The 16,100-nt window shown below is 36.5% G+C and overlaps 1 protein-coding gene across 2 annotated transcripts in view; it reads left to right on the top strand.

Moving 5' to 3' along the window:
• Window positions 1-16,100, top strand: part of kank4 (KN motif and ankyrin repeat domains 4) — a 108,924-nt gene that overhangs the window by 27,738 nt on the left and 65,086 nt on the right. The gene's annotated exons all lie outside the window — the stretch shown is intronic.

The following is a 16,100-nucleotide window of genomic DNA, read 5'->3' as shown; positions in this document are numbered from 1 at the left end:
ATATCAGTTACCCTAAGGCTTAGAATATGATGTAATTAACAAACTATTGTTAAAAAGGTTGTGTCTCAGCAACAAATTAGTTGATGATGTGGGTTTTGAACTTAAATCACTCAACATGATAATCTGACATTGTAAAATACTTGTTTAAAATATGTGCATTTATAACTGTGTCTATTTTAATAAATGTGTAATACAAAATTCACAAATAGGAAAATTAGTGAATGATACAAAATCCTTTTAGAAACGTTATTGGATCGAGACCGTTGTGTTAGGAGTTGTTTCGCTTCTTTTTTTTTCTTTAGCATAAATCTAAGAAATGTAACAGCAGGAAGAAACCATTTCCCAGTTCTATCATGGAGCTACTTGGATCTAAAGTGAGCTCCATCACTTCAACCTACTATTCCTATTGCTGCGGAAACCTTTTGTGTCAACGTTGGCATCGTAACCAACAGCACATATTTAAATATTTTGGACCCTTCAAAATTTATATATTTGTATGACATATGTTTTTGTTTTGTTTGAAATTAATACTTTTATTCTGCACCACTCCCAATGTTCTTTGGGTTTTTTCTTTTTAAAATTTGTACCGTTTTAAAAGAAAAAACTTGTAGCCATGACCTTTAATTAAAAAATTTTTATAAGCAAGATAATAATCTAATTAGTAGAAGCCTTTTAGTTGTGCTGACTGAACCTCTATTAAACTTTATATTATTCAAAAACAAATAGGTCAAACAGAAAGCTTCAGCTTTATATTGAAATGACCCAGATGTCCTGCAGGTGCATTTTATGTAAAAACAACTTATTGTGATTCATAAAGTGCATTGGTGACACAATCCCACTCATTTTATCTACTAAAGAAAAAAATGACTGAAGAAAATCTCTAAAATCACCATCTTCCTCACTATGAGGCCCTAGTTCTAACAATTTTACCCTGCTGTGTGGTCGTGCCGTTTCCCAGCAGATATCTAAATTCAACACATGCTTTGCCAGCCGGTACAAATGGCAGATACACAAGCCTGTAGTGACCCACCATCACTTTGTTTTTCTGTGTCACGACGGAAGCATTGTGCATTGTCTGCTTCTGACTAAGCCTCTTCAATTTTCCCCATCCAATGAGGCAGTTTGGCCACAACCCAGAGCCCCAGATTGATCCCTAACCATTGGAATTGGGAGAGAGGCACTGACTTTGTCTTAATACAGAAAGAGAAAAATAACCACCCTCTATGACAAACACAATTTGTCACCAGAAGGAAGCAGATGGACAGTCGATCTGTTCATTGCGGCCTTGATTTGTCTTTATCTGAGCGATTTTACAATTTTACAAGCTTATCTGACTGGTTCTTGGCGGTTTGTGGATTGTGAAAACACACAGGCCATTTTGAGCTCCTTTATCTTATATCTGCCAGGAGATTTATGGCAAGCTTATATCTTTTACGAATTACATCAGTGTATATACAGTGTGTCTGACTGCGATCACACATTTAATTTATTGACAATAAACACAATTCTCATCCTCAGCCACCCTCTTTCCACCATGCAATCATAAATAACCCACAGAGAGGCCTGCTAAAATATAAACATACCTCTCTGTCTCCCCTGGTCCTTATGTTATTTTTAACTTGAATGCTTGTAAGCTTGTGGGTCTTCCTTTCTGCGTATATATTTTTCCCTTCGTGACTTTTATCCCCCTTTTACATCCTCCCTGACCCCCCACCTTCTTATTTTCATTAGAGCAGTGAGAGAATAAATCTGAGAGAAAAGATGAAAGACCCTATGGTGGATTTTCCATCATATACAAATATGCAGACACGCAGTTATCCTAAGCACTAAGTGCATGCCTTACAATGAATTGATACCTCTTGAATTTTTAGATTGATTTTTTAAAATATATTTGCAGACTCTAAATATTTTGTCTGCATTGCATGTGGTCCAGTTTGATTGTCATTTTTTATATATATACACAAACTTCTCTGCACATTTTATTGTCTCTTATTCCATACATTTACCCAGTGCAATCTAATTTTCTTATGTTCTGTTTTAATACTTATGCCTTTGTGGGAATCTCCATGTTTCCATCTGCCTGTCACTTTAATGCTGGTACACCTGATTTTTCCACTGAGGGACAATGAGGCTGATTTCTATTCTATAAAACTGCCTTTTTGAAGCAGAAAATAAGGGATAACAGTTTTCCACATTTCTTAGAAAAAAGCATAACTTTGTTCTGTAGAAATAGGACAGCTGTTCACTGTTAGTGGAAAGAGAAATGGGCAAGAGTAACAAGTATGTCAATATGTGTTCAAAGGAAGTACAGTATGATTACTTTAGACAGTACAACTATAAATTAAACCAGCTTGGATCAGAAGTTCGAGTTGGACTCTGAGCAAAGAAAGAAGCTCAAGAAGAACGGTGAAATTATAAAATTGCAATTAAAGCCTTCTACCAGCCTGACCTGAAGAAGAGGAGTGAAACCTCCTGGGTAAATGCTCATGAGGCCCTGCTCCAGCTGCTCGAAATGCTTCAAGATGTGCTGCTCCAGCTGCTTGAAATGTGCCGCAGGACCTCTTGATGCGCCTCAACCATAGACTTTGCATGTAAACCAGCTGCTTCTGCTTCTCAAAGCGCTTTCAGTGTGAATGCAGAATAAGATCAAGATTTTAAGTTTGTGCTATAAGGTCAGAGTCTCAATGTTTAAGTCAGTTCAGCATCAGAAAGGAAACCTAGCCTTGAAGTTTTCAGACAAGCTCCATTTGAATAGTTGTAGTGGTACTTGACTCCTGCAGAAAACTCCTTGTCCATGTCTCCCAGCATCGACGAGGAGTCCATCTGCCCCACAGCGTCTGATTGCCAGATAATAAAGCCATGTGGTTGGCTTAGATTGAGCTATGTGACTAAGGCCCTGTCCACACGAAGTCAAAACGAACACGAAACGCTGATATTTTCCAAAACGTTTGCCGTAAAGACGGAGACGTAAAATAAATGTGAGCGTCCACACGAATGCATGAAAACGCTGCAAAATGTATGCCAGGCCTGTAAGTGGCGCTGTGGTGCCAAAGCAAAAATAAGCGACGAAATGTAGGGCATGCGCACTAATATTTATACATGGTTGCCCTGCGGGTCTATTTTCGTGGTTAAGTCAAATTCAGGTGCTGAAATATGTGGTCGATATTGCTCTGTTCTTCCTGGAGATATTCCAGAAGAAGAAGATTCTGTTGTAAGCCCGACCAGCCCGACAGCAGGGTGAGTAGCATTAGCAGCAACGGCGCCATTGTTGTTGTGATGTGTCGCGCTTGCGTGTTTAGAGGCGACGCTATGACGCATGCGTGTAAAAAAAAAAATGCGGTTAGGGTGTAAAGATGGAAACGCGAAAACGGCGTTTCAGAATCTTCCCACTCTAAAGGGTGAATAAAAAAATTATCGTTTACAGACCCCCGAAACGCCGGCTTCGTGTGGATGAGAGGCTGGTTTGGTGAAAAATTTGTGCGTTTAGGCCAGGGTTCGTCTTCGTGTGGACGGGGCCTAAGTGAGATATAATGCAAAATGACACAACAGTGCCAAGATTATTAGGTAGGGTTGAGGTAACAGAAAAAAATGTTCGTAAATTGGATTACCCTAGAAACCAGAGTGATACTTCCCATTTAGAAAACATCATTAGCATTGTTTAGCTCCAACATAATGAAGTTGACTGGACCAAAGTCTAGACCAGTGGTTCCCAAAGTGTGGGGCGCGCCCCCTTGGGGGGGCGCAATGCCATTGCAGGGGGGGCGCGGGAAGCGGTATGGATGAATGAAGAAAAAAAAAAAAAAAAAAAAAAAAACAGCGCTTGCTTGACTGAGCATAATGGACAGTTGTGACACTGCAACCCAGATTTGAGAAGATCTACAGCAAAAAGCAGGCTCACTACAGCCACTGAAAAGATGGGAGGATGAAAGTACAAAGAAAAAACTCTCAGGGAGCTGTTCAATGTTTTCACTCCATTTTGCACAGAGGCTTTTTTAATGTATAGATTATAGCAAAGTTAAATATTGTTACAAATAAAAAAAAAGAAATATGTTTAAAATAACACAGACAACAAATAATCCTCTTCTAATCTACATTATAGAACTATGAAAAAAATACAGTTACACAAAAGTGTTCCACTGTAAAGATGGTGTGTAGTTTGTTTTGTTGCAAACCTGAAGTGTGAAATAAACTTCAGTGGAGTTTGAAAACAAAATATGTGTTTAGATTTATTATATCTGGTTGAACGATGTGTGTGCCCAGTTTATTCTTTTTTTTTTTTGGGGTGGTGTGTGTGTGTGTGTGTGGGGGGGGGGGGGGGGGGGGGGGGGGCGCGGTTGGTTGGGGGGGGCGTGGAAATTTTATTGTAATCCAAATCTTTGGGAACCACTGGTCTAGACCTAAACTCAATGAATAATTTGTGTCAGGATATAAGATTTTTGTTTACAGTTGGTTTATCTATTTGGATAATTAAGTTTTAATTACTACTTGTTTCGCTATGTTAATGGCTGGGGTTCCTTATATAGGTAATTGAATGAATTTGACTGCATTTTCTTATAAGTAAGGCCAAATGGAAATATCCTAGTTAATTTGCATAATTTACTGCCATAAATATATATAAAAAATTGTGAATACTTCTCAAGTCACTGCTTTCGTGCTCTTCTCACTGTTTAAAGTTTTTAATCGTTTTGTAAATTGTGCAAAAATGGAAAAAACAAAAAAACAAAAGACAGCTCTAATGCATTTAAATTGAGCTAAATTTGACACATGATTTAGATGTGTAATATTTTTGGAACATTTGCATGAAGGTCTCCAAAATAACCAGCATAAGTATATTACTGTGAAAGCGTGACAGTGCATTTTAGTTTCTCACAAAGAATATGTTTGTGTCTGTATGTGTGTGGGTAAGAAGCTGCATGCATAATGCTGGATGTGAGTAATGGGTACCCATTTTGCATGCTCTTGTTGTTATTTTATTGCTTCGCCAACCTACTTATTCTTTTTTTTGTCATGTAATCCATCCAGAAATGCAAAACCGATCATTTCAAAATAACTTGATTTATCACAAATTATTTAAAACAAGTATTAGTAAATATTTGGCACCTTTCATATTATATTGGTGGGATGTTATTCAGTTTAACTGCTAATTGATCATTGAACTCAGCATTATTTAGAACATCTCCATCCTTTTAGTTTAATGGAAATGCTAATCACTCCAGCAGCCGCCAACAGTATAAATACCCTTCTTATCCTGGTCACATTTAAATGTATTGCTTTTTCTAATTTGCTTTGTCAATGAGAAAAAAACATCCTACAGCAACCTGAAGTTGAACTGATAGAAAATGGGAAGCAGAGCAGCTGAGTGGATGCCTGACATCTCTGAAGCCCAGTTGACACTTGACATGAAGCTTTCTGTGGTGTTTAACGTTGTGGTGAATGGAAAGGGATAAGCTGACGGGCAGAAAGAGCCCTCCTTTGATGCGATTAGTACTGTGGCAGACAGGGACTAGTGCTTTAGATTGATTAAAGTGTAATCCTGTTTGATAATCATGCCTCCTGATGTTACATGTGTGGCCACCACGCAACACCCACTATTTTTACTATAGGAGCACAATTACAAAAACAAAGAGCATCTCTGATCACATGCATCCTGACTGTTTCTTAATGCCTGTTTGGATCTTGTATTATGATTTTCTTTAGCTATTGAAGGAAGTTATTTGGAAAGAAATCCCATAGTAGTAAACAGTCCAATTTGCAATATAACATGTTGCAGAAGATTTTTTAGAAAAATATTTTATGTACAACACATAAAACATCAGTTTATCTGAAGATGGAGAAACTGACTATTTTTACACTTAATATTGGTTTAACGAAGGTTATAAAGTACAAGACATTGATCAAATTTCGTAGGTAAGGAATCACAGCCAGCCCAAGGCAAAGATAGCTAAAGGCCAAAACAAACCAGACATGATTTAGTGTCCAATCCAATGGAAAATGAAGTTGTATAAGGTTGTAGCAAACTCGCTGAAGAGCATGAGGCTGGTTAGACATCAGGATGCTCTGCAATTCTGCTTGAGTATGTCCAATTGAGGTAGACCCTTTTACTTTTTTGGTTGGACATCAAAAATTTGATGGGAATGTCATGAGTTACAAAGGAAGAGAGACACAATAAAAAAAACATCCATTAAAAAATAAAAATAAAAAGTGAAATCCCTGAATTAAAGGTTACCAGCCAGTTTCTCCTCATTTGGAAACACACCATGTGTATATAGAAAATTATAAAAAAAAAATATATAAAAATATATATAAAAAATTTCAGTTAACAGTGTACTTTACCCATGGTAGGACATCAGGAGTTCAGAAAACAGATCAAGTGAATCATAATCATCAAAAAAAAAAAAAACCTAATATGGGAAAAATAGGATACTTTAGAGCACGGGTGTCAAAGTGGTTCCAGAAAGGACCGTGTGGCTGCAGGTTTTCTTTCCAACCAAGCAACAGCACACTAGACTCCAGTCATCTCATCAAGTGAGTCCAATCTGAACATGATGACTTGATGAGATGACTGGAGTCTGGTGTGCTATTGCTTGGTTGGAAAGAAAACCTGCAGCCACACGGTCCTTTCTGGAACCACTTTGACACCCCTGCTTTAGAGGAACAAAATGCGGGATATGTGTGGCTTTTTTAGCTGCGTTTTTCTTTACTTTTAAAGTGTTGCTTTACATCACGCTCCCCTCCCTATGGAGTTACAACATAACTTCACATCACACTCTCTTATATTGACTTTATTCTGGCCTCACCCAGTGCACAACTGGTTGTGCATCATCTTTTCCTAGTTTCCATTATATCTTGTTTTAAAATCCTGTGCCTGTTCTGATTTACAGGTGCTGGTCATAAAATTAGAATATCATGAAAAAGTAGATTGATTTCAGTAATTCCATTTAAAAAGTGAAACTTGTATATTATATTCATACATTACATACAAACTCATATATTTCAGATGTTTATTTTGTTTAATTTTGATGATTACAAATGACAACAAATGAAAATCTCAAATTCATCATATCAGAAAATTAGAATATTGTGAAAAGGTTCAAAATTGATGGCCCCTGGTGCCACACTCTAATCAGCTAATTAACTCAAACCACCTGCAAAAGCCTTTAAATGGTCTTTCAGTCTAGTTCTATAGGCTACACAATCATGGGGAAGACTGCTGACTTGACAGTTGTCCAAAAGACGACCATCGACACCTTGCACAAGGAGGGCAAGACACAAAAGGTCATCGCTAAAGAGGCTGGCTGTTCACAGAGCTCAGTGTCCAAGCACATTAATAGAGAGGCGAAGGGAAGGAAAAGATGTGGTCGAAAAAAGTGTACAAGCAAGAGAGATAACCGCACCCTGGAGAGGATTGTGAAACAAAACCCATTCAAAAATGTGGGGTAGATTCACAAAGAGTGGACTGCAGCTGGAGTGAGTGCTTCAAGAACCACCACACACAGACGTATGAAAGACATGGGTTTCTGCTGTCGCATTCCTTGTGTCAAGCCACTCTTGAACCACAGACAGCGTCAGAAGCGTCTTGCCTGGGCTAAAGAGAAACAGGACTGGACTGCTGGTGAGTGGTCCAAAGTCATGTTCTCTGATGAAAGTAAATTTTGCATTTCCTTTGGAAATCAAGGTCCCAGAGTCTGGAGGAAAAGAAGAGAGGCACTTCATCCACGTTGCTTGAAGTCCAGTGTAAAGTTTCCACAGTCAGTGATGGTTTGGGGTGCCATGTCATCTGCTGGTGTTGGTCCATTGTGTTTTCTGAGGTCCAGGGTCAACGCAGCCACATACCAGGAAGTTTTAGAGCACTTCATGCTTCCTGCAGCTGACCAACTTTTTGGAGATGCAGATTTCATTTTCCAACAGGACTTGGCACCTGCACACAGTGCCAAAGCTACCAGTACCTGGTTGAAGGACCATGGTATCCCTGTTCTTAATTGGCCAGCAAACTCTCCTGACCTTAACCCCATAGAAAATCTATGGGGTATTGTGAAGAAGAAGATGCAATACACCAGACCCAACAATTCAGAAGAGCTAAAAGCCACTATTAGAGCAACCTGGGCTATCATAACACCTGAGCAGTGCCACAGACTGATCGACTCCATGCCACGCCGCATTGCTGCAGTAATACAGGCCAAAGGAGGCCCAACTAAATACCGAGTGCTGTACATGCTCATACTTTTCATGTTCATACTTTTCAGTTGGCCAACATTTCTATAAATCCTTTGTTTTTATTGGTCTTCAGTAATATTCTAATTTTCTGATATGATGAATTTGAGATTTTCATTTGTTGTCATTTGTAATCATCAAAATTAAACAAAATAAACATCTGAAATATATGAGTTTGTATGTAATGTATGAATATAATATACAAGTTTCACTTTTTAAATGGAATTACTGAAATCAATCTACTTTTTCATGATATTCTAATTTTATGACCAGCACCTGTATATTGGGAGCATCATGCATGAGTTGGTCATCATATTGGATGCTCCGCTGCATTTTAAATGAGAGCTGGCGCAGCTCTGCGACTATTACTGTCTTTACATTTTAGAAAAGTGCCTGTTTGAATATTTCTTTTGACTTTCCAGAATTTTTCAAATGCAGGTCATTGTCTCAGTTAGTGGGACATAGAGACAGAAGTGAAAAATGCAACACAGTCTCACATAAGGTCACCCAGTGTGATGAAAAATGTTCCTGTGTCCATCGCATACTCTATTGGAAACTCAATGGGGCTGAGGGGAACCACAATGGAGGCCTACTTCAAGCTGCTTGCAAAAATCTCCATCAAATGTGGAATATACCAAGGAGATGCCCTACTCCTCCCGTTGCTCTTCATAGGCCTGAACTTCCTCAGCCAAATAATCAACAAGTCTGGCTATGGATACTGACTCAGAAATGATGTCGCTATCAACCGCCTCTTGTACATGGATGACGTCAAGCTGTATGCTGAGAGTGAGCGAGACATTAACTCGTAGAGGCTACAAGGAAAGCTGCAACAGCCTGATAAAATAGATTATGTTGTTATGATTGTTACCTTGCAAACCTTACATGGAACAATGACTAACAGATTTGAGCCAAATAACTTTTTTCCTTTTTACCACAGATAAACCATCCTAAAAACACACTGGGTGATACAGTGTCATAATCGCCCCAAACAGGATTGAGCAGTATTATTATTACTGCATAAGATTTACTGCATTTTAGGACATTCTACCCAATGACCTTTATTTCCTCCTTTTAATGATTGCATGGGGAACAAGAACTGTACTACAAGACCTTAATACATGTTATGCCCCTTTAAAAAAAAAAAACCAGTGATGTTTTTTTTTTCATTTTATTTCTTACTAAAAATGCCTAAATAATGTAGCAATAAATAAATTAGAAATTTAAATGACTTTATTAGGAGTATTCCTCAGGTTGATGTTTTTTCATGTTTTAACTTTTGCTTCATTCTTCATCCCCTTGCTGTTGAGTTTGACCTAGAGTGAAATATGCTTTTTTTTAAGGCTGCCTTGAGAAAGTAATACAACTGCATAACAGGAATGGTTACAGAGAGAGAAACATTTATTGGAAGTTACATCTTGAAAAGACAACCTTGCAGTACAACAAACGTAATAAGTTGAGACATAATACTGTATTTCTACCCAAATACATTTTTTGATGACAAAGAATCATTAGTTCAGCGTTCTTTTTTCATTTTTTGTTTGTAATTGATCTCTGTCTTATTTTGCCTATGGTCTTTGGGCAAATAAGATCAAATACAGATAAAAATTCCCTTTGATTTTGGCATTTTTCTACTTACTCAAGGCTCATTCCTGTTATGTGGCACAAAAACACCTTGAAAAGCCATCTGTCATGATTCAACATTAACAAATTGAATAAATAGTTTGCATCCCAAATCACATATAAGATTTCTATTTATTTACTAAACAGGTTCTCTGCTCAGGTGTAGAGACTGACATTTTTTCGGGAATCCCACGGGTCACGGGATTCCCGTGGGATGGGAGTCAGTATTAGTAATGATCACGTGATTGGGACGGTACAGGATTAAACATTAACGGGAGCAGACGGGAGCGGGAGCAAACCAATAGTAACAAAAAAAAAACTAGGAACGATGCCAAAAAATAAAATAAAATAGAAAGAAAAAAAAATCCAGTCCTGGCGCCGCCATTTTGTACTTTTTTCCTTGAAGCCTACACTATAATGCGAGTCAAAAAAACTACACGACCCAAAAACCAACAGTGCTTCCGCTCTGAGTTTTTCATCCGCGCTCAAAAACAATAATGGAGGGACCAACAGTTACTACAGTTAGAAACAGGAACTTAACTGACCCTTCATAGAAATTCAGATTCAATGTATTGGCAGAAATCTTACTGAAAACAACAAGAATGGGAGTGGTGCAGGAGCGGGAGTCATTCTGAATGGGAACGGGATGGGAGTGGGAGTAATTTGACCAGGAGTGGGATGGGACAGGATTTAGATTTCTACTCTGGCCCGGGATCGGGACAGGACACAATTTTTTTCTGTGGGAGTGGGACGGGACAGGAGTGAAAATCCACTCCCGTGTCAGTCTCTGCTCAGGTGTATAAATATTGACATTTTGCCATCACTTTGAATCTTGCTAACACTGACCTAGTTGCAAATCTCTCATATATTTCCTTTAAATCAGATTATGGGATTAAATGGTTATGAATATTTATAGAATGGTTGAGCAAGATAGATTTGTTTTTGGTGTGACTGTGTATATAGAGAACCATCCTGACCTTTTGCTGTGTTGTAATAGGTAGTCTGAAAAATAATGTAATTATCTTAGGCAGAAATGAGTCATTTCATTCTAAGATACAGTAGCTGCCAGACTGCATTTGTTGCTGAGGTTTAAAGCATTTAACAGCTCAAAATCTTTTGCTTTTCACCGCCTCATCATGCTGTTTTAGCTTTCATACCTCATAAGCCTTTTCATCTTATGGCTACATTCCGCAGGCGTGTCATCCACAATCAGTACTGGAGTTTAGAAAGAGTTAAGAAGAGGCAGGTTGATATTTAAAAACTACTCTAAAAAAAAACAACAACAACAACAAAGCCTTCATTTTTTTTAGCACTTTCAGTAGAGGTTGTGTTATTTTTTAAACAATTACCAGCTTTAATGTTTGAAGGTATTTTCACAATCTGCTAAAACTTGATGTACAGTTTCCACAATATTAGCTGAAAATCCTAACTTGGTTTTCACCAATTGGACCAGATTTCATGCATTAAAATTAATCTGTGCTAAGAAGTCATGAGAAAATACCCTGCAGTATGTGTGTAGAAAACCCTCAGGGCTGTGGTGCATGTATTTCCTTTTGAGATCTCAGGCTATTTGGATAAACAAGCAGCAACGTTTATGATTTTAATCTTTAATAAGAAAATATTTGTTTAAATTAGTCTGAAACAGGTAAGATACTGTTACTCATCAGAGATCCCTCCTTATCAATGTTCCTCACCTAAAGATCTAAAGATATTTCTAATTCCTTCTTCTCAAAGTTATCTTAACATAAGATAAGGTTTAATAGTCACATCCTATCCTTGAAAACTAAAGAGGGGCCACATAGGGGGCAGAAAGAAAATCAATCATGAAAATAATGGAGAGACATAATATGGGTTGAAGTGAGAGAGTTCTTTTTTTCAAATAGATCCTTATTAAATGCCCTGAAAGGTCATGGTTTTACATTTTATCATATGAAGATACTAAAGCCTGCTGATGACACTATGTATATGTTATATAATATATTTCTGTTTATGTTATATAATAAAGCTAAAGCCATTTAAAATGTCCATTTGAATGCTATATACTTTTATATTTTACATTATTGGCTGACACAGATCCCCAGTCTAATTTGAGTGTAAAGTTAATTAAATGAATGCTATTAAATGTGCTCTAAAACCCAGTAGGATCAAAGTAAAATAAAATGACACTCTAGATTTTATGATTATTACAACTTTGTAATGGAGGACATTCATTTTGCCTTTTTCAACCAATCTTTTTTCTTTTTCTTCAAAGATTACTCTTTACCGCAAAGCCTTTGCATTCTTCCCCAAAATATTAAACTGATAAAATTGAAATTGAATCTTGTGTACTTAAATCTGACTTGATGCAAACACTTCCAGTTGTCATTAAGCCTTAATGATGATTTCATTTTGGTATATATATATATTTTTTTATGACTGGAGCCAACTGACATCTTGAGAAATTATTTCCTGACACATTTCTGTGTTTTCTTTCCAATTATTTGTGAGTGGATAACTAAATTGTTTTTTGGATTCATGAGCTGCTTTTTTTTTTTTTTTTTTTTTTTTTATTAACTTGTTTAGATAACTTTGAACATCTTAGAGGGAAACAGCATAAGTAGACATGAATTACTACTATTACTAATAATAATTCATAATAATTGTAGTGAAAATGATAGTTGTTATTCTAATGTTTGATTGAACAGAATAACAGGCATAAATAGTGTTTGGCACATTTTTAAAAATGGAATAGCAAGAAGTAACAAAACTTAGGAATCTCACCACTATTTTATTTTAAACAAAATGAGCTGATCAGTAAAGTTATTTATCCTCTCTTCTCGTAAATTTAACTACATTGCTTTGTTATCCTTGATATCAAATAACCCTGTAATACAGTCACACAGGAAGAGGACTTTTAAAGCCAAAACGGTCTGAACTTAAAGAAATGGGTTCTGCCCTCGTGAACTGGAAGCTGTCTGTAAATATTTCATCACATCAGGCAGTGCTGCAGAATCCTTATTAATCACATCTTTCACACTAACTATGTTCTATGTTCACCTCGTTATTCATCACAAATCGGGCCATGCAGTAGTTCACTTTGGACGCATATCTGCAGTGGTGGATGAAGTGCTTTAAAGTAGTACTTGAGTAAAAGTATTGATACTCTTAGTTAAATCTTACTCAATTACAAGTAAAAGGTACTTGCTCAAACATCTACTCAAGTTAAAGTATTGAAGTTTTTACTTTTGAAAATTACTTATTCAAAGGTACATGGATTAAAAAGTAGTTAAGTATTCAAAAATAGTTAATAAATTTCCAAATATTAGTACATGACTGTAATTTCAGTTTAATTTTCAAAGTAACTTTCAGAAACCACCTGATATATTGATGTGTAGAACCTCTGCCACAAATTCTGCAACACTTGTAAAGAACTTTAGCATCAAAATATTATAAAAAATTAAGGATAGCTATTTTGATAATTATTTCTTATTTAAAAACAAAGCAAAAACAGAACAGTCTTGAGTCTCCTCACACTTATGGAATAGAGGTTTAAGGTTGAATCCTTTACCACAAAGGAACTACAACTCATACTACTGAACAATTTGGTCACAAGGAAACAACTAATGCCTTAATAAAATATATAAACTACAAGTAATATCTGCCCTGAGTTTCTCACATCTGTGGAATGTCATGCTAATCTCTAAAACTGTGCTGCCGAAATTCAGTCCTAAGTGCTGCTATCTTCCATGTTGAAATTACATTTAGAAATGAACAAGTAATTAGCAGCTTCTTTGAAAGGTAGTGAAGAAGAAAGTTGTAGTGGAGGGAAAGTTATAAGTAGGTCCCTAAGTTGAGTAAAGATACTTAAAAAAGTACTTAAGTACAGTAATCAAGTAAATGTACTTTGTTATTTTCCACCACTGCATGTATGATGCCTTTATGCCTCTTTTGTTTTGAAATGAACCAAATCTTATTTTGAAAGTCACTGAATCTATTTTACTCCTCCTGTGTCTGACCTTGTGTCTGGCTCAGTTAGTTGTTCTGAGATGTATGCGCTCTGCTCATATTCAAATGGATTTTTAGGAATCCAGCAGCATCCAACTGAATCTTTCATCACACAGTTACCCTATTGACTAGAATGAATTCTATGTGTGACAGAAAAAAACATGTGGGAATGAAGTTTAAGGACAGTAGCTGTAGGCTCCCTCAGAAGTCCTTTGAAGTCTTTATGCATATGTTGTTTGGGGCTTAAGAGGTGGAAAAGGTGAAGTTCAGTATTGTTAATTTTGAATGTCTAGTTTGGTTTTTAAAAGTTGCTTCATCTCAGTTAGACCTAATTAAGTAACTGCTAAGCCTGCAGTTTAGACTGTTAGGAAATTACCTGCTTTGACTGCACAGATTGGAGTGTTTTTGAAACTAACAGCATTGACCAAATGAACTTGCTGAAACTGTCACTTTTGCAATTTTTTTATAAGAACATGTATGCAGACCGATACTCAACAATAAACAGTGATTCTGCTCATATTTGAGGAAGCTGTGTTGGAAAAAACATTTCAACAGTAGGGATTAGGCCCTGTGTAAGAAGGGCAGGAAGAAACTGACCAAGCAGATCAGAGTTGAAGGTGGCATTTGATTTGAGAGAAACCTCCCTTGGTGGAAGCTTTCTATTAAACTCACAGCTGCAGGTTCTTAGATGGAAACTAATCCATTACCTCCTGCACATCATCGGACATGCTGGAAACTGCTGACTCACTTTGATTGATTTCTGGAGCTGTACATGAAGAGCAATTTGTTCAAAGTACCAACAATTCTCCCTAAGTGTGAGCTGGGTAGGACCCACATGTGATATTCAGCTGCATAAAGGGATACACGTGCTGCATGGGGAATCAATGTGTCACAGTGTTCTTTTATTTCACTTTCAATGGGCCTCACAAAGTAGCTGTATTAAAAATGTCTTTCCTTTCATCATTTTTGATTGTTTAAAAGGAATATGTGTTGATGGCTTTTGGTAAAAGTTCAGAACATTTCTACATTTTTTTTTCAAAGAGTCATGTTATTCTTAAATTAATACATCCAATCATTTATAACGTTACGCTCTCTAGTTGAGAAGTCTCAAAAGAAAAGTAAATTATGATATATATATATATATATATATATATATATATATATATATATATATATATATATATATATATACGGTATATATATATACACATATATATAAAGACATTTGTATTCCCCAGAAAATTAAATGTGCCTTTAGGTATATGGACTTTACAAAAGCCTGTTTAATTCTTAACCCGGATTAATTGTAAAGCAAGTCATTTTTTGACTCCCGAAATTAGTTTTTTGTTCTGCAAAAGATTAAATGTAATGAACATGTTTGTATCGACCACAAACTAATCTTGACTTGTTTAAATGGAAGCATTATAGCTATCCTTTAATAAATTTAGTAATATTTGTTTCTCATTACATTGGGAAGGAAAGCTTGTGCAGAAATAAAAAATAATCCAAACAATGTATATGCAAGTTACTGATAATGTTTATTGTTTAGTTGATATTGGCTTTTTTTTTCACCCATTCTTAATAATTCTCTTGTATTCTTAGACTCATTACGCCAAATTATAAATGATTTATTTTAGTTGAAAAAAGAGCATTTATTTTTTCATTTTTCTATTTTTCTTAATCTTTTATACTGAGCAATTGCCAGTTGAATCAGAAAGCCTTTGCACCAGCAAAACTAACCTCCCTGCCAGCTCAGAGGGTTGCCCAAACACAGCCAGAAATCCCTCAGATCAGTCTGTTCTTTTCCAATTTTGGAGCCACCTATTACTGTCTCTTCTTGGAAAGCAATTTGTTTTCTTTCAAAGTGCCAAGACTCGCTAATTTAAATTGTAAAAATTGCCCTTTCACTATATATGGAAATCTAGTTTCTACCTTGCAGTATCATGGATTCTGCAAATACACTTTGCTTTTGTCTGTAACCCACTCTGTGGACATTAGCCATTTAAAAGAGCATAGATTAAATGTATTATGCATTTTCATCCAGCCCCTAATCTTGCTGTATTTTTTTAATTAGCCATTATTCACATACTCTTGCCTGTCTTTAAAAAAGGCCGAGCTGCCTCTGAGGGGTGTTTCTGCCTCAAGTCTGAGAACAAGTCAGTGCCTTGTACTGCCTAACCAAAGTCGCCATTTTAAAATGAGTACACTTCAAGTCAGTATTCAGTGGGTTAGAATAATTCAATATGTGCCCATGTGCTTATTAGAAGATCTCAGAAAATTTGAAT

Source organism: Cyprinodon tularosa, unplaced genomic scaffold (genome assembly GCF_016077235.1).
Source record: "Cyprinodon tularosa strain WSP-4 unplaced genomic scaffold, ASM1607723v1 ctg140, whole genome shotgun sequence".
Classification (NCBI taxonomy): Eukaryota; Metazoa; Chordata; class Actinopteri; order Cyprinodontiformes; family Cyprinodontidae; genus Cyprinodon; species Cyprinodon tularosa.
The sequence above is the reverse complement of the archived record's forward strand: the minus strand, read 5'-3'. Positions and strand labels throughout refer to the sequence as shown.